We start from the raw sequence: 6,000 nt of genomic DNA, 5'->3' as shown, positions 1-6,000 counted from the left end.
GAGAAAAGTTATGTGTAATTTTCAAAAACTGTATTCACTATTATAGTAATTAGAAGAATTATTCTTCTAGGGAGAGGTCAGAGCACTAAATGGTCTAAGATGAGATGGAGTGGGGAAAAAAAGAGGGGGGTGAATAGTAGAGGACACCAAGAGAAACTTGAATGAATAAGAAAAAATAGGATATTCTATACCACACAAAGAGGGCATGGGAAGGGGAGGTGATGAATACTATTATAAGAAGGAGTGGAAGAGAGCATTAAGAGGTAATATTTAAACCTTACTCTCAGAGGAATTAACCCTGAGAGGAAAGAGTAGCTATATCCATTGAGATATAGAGCTCTATATAACCCTAATGAGAAAGTCAGAAGGGATTGAGCAAGGGTAGAAGGGGAGTGGGGAGGTCAAAAAAGGGAGGGGAGGAGAAGGAGGAGGGAATTCATCGGGCCTTAAAAAATAAAAAGAGGGGAATAATAAGGGAGGGGGTGGAAAGGGAAGTAAATCAAGGGAGGGGACAAGGGGGACTGGTCTAAAACAAACCACTGGTTTAAAAGGAAATAGAGTAAGAAGAAGGGGTAGAACTAGGAGAGGATGCCAAAATGTTGGGGAATACACAACTGATAATTATAACTCTGAATGTGAATGGGATGAACTTGCCCATAAAATGGAAGCAAATAGCAGAGTGGATTAAAAACCAAAATCCTACCATATGTTATCTACAAGAAACACATATGAGGCAGGTGGACATACACAGGTTTAAGGTCAAGGGCTGGAGCAAAGAAGCAAAAAAAGCTCAAGAAGGAAATAGATAATAAAACCATACTAGTGGCAGATCTAAATATTCCTCTTTCATATGTAGATAAATCAAACCCAAAAAATAAATAAGAAAGAGATAAGAGAGGTGGATGAAATCCTAGAAAAATTAGATTTAATAGATATGTGGAGAAAAATAAATAGGGACAAAAAGGAATACACCTTCTTTTCAGCTACACATGGTACATTCACAAAGATTGACCATGTAATAGGGCATAGAAACATTGCAAACAAATGCAAAAGAGCAGAAATAATAAATGTACCCTTCTCAGATCATAATGCAATAAAAATAATAATTAGTAAGGGCACATGGACAGGCAAACCAAAAACTAATTGGAAATTAAATAATATGATTCTCCAAAATCAGTTAGTTAAAGAAGAAATCATAGAAACAATCAATAATTTCATTGAAGAGAATGACAATGATGAGACATCCTACCAAACTCTGTGAGATGCAGCTAAGGCAGTACTCAGGGGGAAATTTATATCATTGAATGCATATATTAACAAATTAGAGAGGGCAAAGATCAATGAACTGGGCATGCAAATTAAAAAACTAGAAAGGGAACAAATTAAAAACCCCCAGCTAAAAACCCAATTAGACATTACAAAAATTAAAGGGCAAATCAATAAAATTGAAAGTAAAAGAACTATTGAATAAATAAATAACACTAGAAGCTGGTACTTTGAAAAAAAAAACAAAATTGACAAAGTACTGGTGAATCTAATTAAAAAAAGGAAAGAAGAAAACCAAATCATCAGTATCAAAGATGAAAAGGGAGACCTTACCTCTAATGAAGAGAAAATCAAGGCAATCATTAAAAGCTATTTTGTGCAATTATATGGTAATAAATATAGCAATCTAGGTGAGATGGATAAATATTTGCAAAAATATAAATTGTCTAGATTAACAGTAGAAGAAATAGAATACTTAAATAATCCCATATCAGAAAAAGAAATTGAACAAGCCATCAAAGAACTCCCTAAGAAAAAATCCCCAGGACCAGCTGGATTCACAAGTGAATTCTATCAAACCTTCAAAGAAAAACTAATTCCAATACTACACAAACTATTTGACATAATAAGCAAAGAAGGAGTTCTACCAAATTCCTTTTATGATACAAATATGGTACTGATCCCAAAGCCAGGTAGATCAAAAACAGAGAAAGAAAACTACAGACCAATCTCCTTAATGAACATAGATGCAAAAATCATAAACAGAATACTAGCAAAAAGACTCCAGCAAGTGATCACGAAGGTTATTCATTATGATCAGGTGGGATTTATACCAGGAATGCAAGAATGGTTCAACATTAGGAAAACCATTCACATAATTGACCATATCAACAAGCAAAACCAACAAAAACCACACAATTATCTCAATAGATGATGAAAAAGCCTTTGACAAAATACAACATCCATTCCTATTAAAAACACTAGAAAGTATAGGAATAGAAGGACCTTTCCTAAAAACAATAAACAGTATATATCTAAAACCATCAACAAGCATCATATACAATGGAGATAAATTAGAAGCCTTCCCAATAAGATCAGGAGTGAAACAAGGATGCCCACTATCACCTCTATAATTTAACATAGTACTAGAAACACTAGCAGTAGCAATTAGAGAAGAAAAAGAAATTGAAGGTATTAAAATGGGCAATGAGGAGACTAAGCTATCACTCTTTGCAGATGATATGATGGCCTACTTAAAAAATCCTAGAGAATCAAATAAAAAGCTAATAGAAATAATCAACAACTTTAGCAAAGTTGCAGGATACAAAATAAATGCGCATAAATCATCAGCATTTCTATATATTTCCAACACATCACAACAGCAAGAGGTAGAAAGAGAAACACCATTTAAAATCACCCTAGACAATATAAGATACTTGGGAATCTATCTACCAAAACAAACACAGGCATTATATGAACACAACTACAAAACACTTTCCAAACAATTAAAACTAGATCTAAACAATTGGAAAAACATTGATTGCTTGTGGGTAGGATGAGCTAACATAATAAAAATGACCATTCTACCCAAATTAATTTACCTATTTAGTGCCATACCTATCAAACTACCAAAAACCTTTTTTATTGCATTAGAAAAAAATATAACGAAGTTTATTTGGAAGAACAAAAGGTCAAGAATATCAAGGGAAATAATGAAAAAAAAAGTGAAGGAAGGTGGCCTAACAGTACCAGATATTGAACTATACTATAAAGCAGCAGTCATCAAAACAATATGGTATTGGCTAAGAGACAGAAGGGAGGATCAGTGGAATAGACTTGGTGTAAGTGACATCAGCAAGACTGTCTATGATAAACCCAAAGAGCCCAATTTTGGGGACAAAAATCCACTATTTGACAAAAACTGTTGGGAAAATTGGAAAACAATATGGGAGAGATTAGGCTTAGATCAACATCTCGTACTCTACACCAAGATAAATTCAGAATGGGTGAATGGCTTGAATATAAAGAAGGAAATGTATAAGAAAATTAGGTGAACATAGAATAGTATACCTGTCAGATCTATGGGAAAGGGAAAATTTAAAAACCAAGCAAGAGTTAGAAAAAAATTACAAAATGTAAAATAAATAATTTTAATTATATTAAATTAAAAAGGTTTTGTAGAAACAAAAACAATGTAACCAAAATCAGAAGAGAAACAACAAACTGGGAAAAAATCTTTATAACAAAAAACTCTGACAGAGGTCTAATTACTCAAATATGCAAGGAGCTAAATCAATTGTATAAAAAAATCAAGCCATTCCCCAATTATAAATGGGCAAGGGACATGAAAAGGCAATTTTCAGATAAAGAAATCAAAAGTATCAATAAGCACATGAGAAAGTGTTCTAAATCTCTAATAAATAGAGAAATGCAAATCAAAACAACTCTGAGGTACCACCTCACACCTAGCAGATTGGCTAAAATGATAGAAGGGGAGAATAATGAATGTTGGAGGGGATGTGGCCAAATTGGGACATTAATGCATTGCTGGGGTTGTGAACTGATCCAATCATTCTGGAAGGCAATTTGGAACTATGCTCAAAGGGCTATAAAAGAATATCTGCCCTTTGATCCAGGCATACCATTGTTGGGTTTGGACCCCAAAGAGATCATAGATAAACAGACTTGTATGAAAATATTTATAGCTGAGCTTTTTGTGGTGGCAAAAAACTGGAAAATGAGGGTATGCCCTTCAGTTGGGGAATGGCTGAACAAAATGTGGTATATGCTGGTGATGGAATACTATTGTGCTCAAAGGAATAATAAACTGGAGGAATTCCATGTGAACTCCAGGAATTGATGCAGAGTGAAAGGAGCAGAGCCAGAAGAACATTGTACACAGAGACTTTATACACTGTGGTAAAATCTAATGTAATGGACTTATTGGCAGCAATGCAATGACCCAGGACAATTCTGAGGGAATTATGGAATAGAATGCTACCCACATTCAGAGGAAGAACTGCAGGAGTGGAAACACAGAAGAAAAACAACCACTTGAACACATGGGTTGATGCAGGCATGGTTGGGGATGTAGACACTAAATGACCATACCAATGCAACTATGAATAATATGTAAATAAGTCTTAATTGATCACACATGTTAAAACCAATGGGAATGCACTTTGGATATGGGGAGGGTGAAGGGGGGCGAAGGGGGTGGGGTGAAGGGGAAAGTAAAAACAAGAATCATGTAACCATGGAAAATTTTTCTAAAAAAATAAAATATTATTAAAGTAAAAAAAAAGTGAATATAAATAGTATTACATTACAAACACATACCACAATTTGATTAGGCATTCCCCAACTGATGCACATCCCTTTGGTTTCTAGTTCTTTGACACCACAAAAAAAGCTGCTAAGAATATTTTTGTGCAAGTAGATCCTTTTCCCCTATTTTTTATCTCTTTGGGATATGGACCTAATAATGGTGTTTCTGGGTCAAAGGGATACAATTTTTTGGTTCTTTGGTCATCATTCCAAATTGCTCTCCAGAATTATTGTATCAGTTCACAGCTCCACCAACAGTGTATTTTCCATATCCTCTCCAACATTTATCATTATCCTTTTTTGTCATATTAGTCAGTCTGATAGGTGTGATAGTACCTCACAGTTGTTTTAGTAGGCATTTCTCTCATTAATAGTGATTTGGAACATTTTTTCATATGACTAAAGATAGTTTAATTTCTTCATCTGAGAACTATGTGATTATATCCTCTGACCATTTGTCTCTTGGGGAATATTTTGTATTCTTATAAATTTGATTCAGTTCTCTATATATTTGAGAAATGAGCTTTGTCAAAAACATTTGCTAGAAAATGTTTTCCCCTAGTTTGTTGTTTCCCTTCTAATCTTTATTGGTGTTTTGTTGATGTAAAAAGTGTGTGTGTGTGTGTGTGTGTGTGTGTGTGTGTGTGTGTTATATGATTGTAATAGAACTATTGTGCCAAAAGAAATGATGGACAAGAGGATCACAAGGAAAAAAACCCAGAAAGACTTATATGAAGTAATACAAAGTGAATTGAGCAGACCCAGGAGAACATAGTAACAGCAATAAAGTACAATGATCAATGGTGAACAATTAAACCATTATCAGTATTGCAAAGATCCAGGACAACTTGAAGGGACTCATGATGAAAAAGGAACTGCTATAGAAGGAACTGGCCAAGTCTGAATGTAGATTGAAGAATGCTGTTTTTCACTTTTTTTCCTCCATGAATTTTTCTCTAGTATAGTTTATATGTATCTTATTTTACAACCTGTTGAATATGGAAATATGTATTGTATGACAGCATATGTGCATTCTATATTATATTACTTGCCATCTTGGGGAGGTGGGAGGGATGGGAAGGAGGGAGAGAACATAGATTGTAAAATATCAGAAAACCATTATTGAAAATTGTGTCCATATAGAATCTGGAAATTTAAAAAATTCTAAAACTAAATACAAAAATTGTTTTCATATGTAATTGGGAAACAATAAAATAACATATTTTTAAAAGAACATTGATTCACTAGAGAACATCCATAGGAGAGCTACCAGAAAAGAAGTACTTAGACATCATGTCACATGAAGAATCTCTTAAAAGAACTGGGAATGTTTAGTCTGAAGAAAGAAAGGTCACTCAAAAGAGAAACATGATAGCAGAGTTCAAACACTTAAAGATCTGTTAAATG

This window comes from Gracilinanus agilis, chromosome 2, assembly GCF_016433145.1.
Source record: "Gracilinanus agilis isolate LMUSP501 chromosome 2, AgileGrace, whole genome shotgun sequence".
In the NCBI taxonomy this organism is placed as follows: Eukaryota; Metazoa; Chordata; class Mammalia; order Didelphimorphia; family Didelphidae; genus Gracilinanus; species Gracilinanus agilis.
This window is presented reverse-complemented; position numbering follows the sequence as displayed.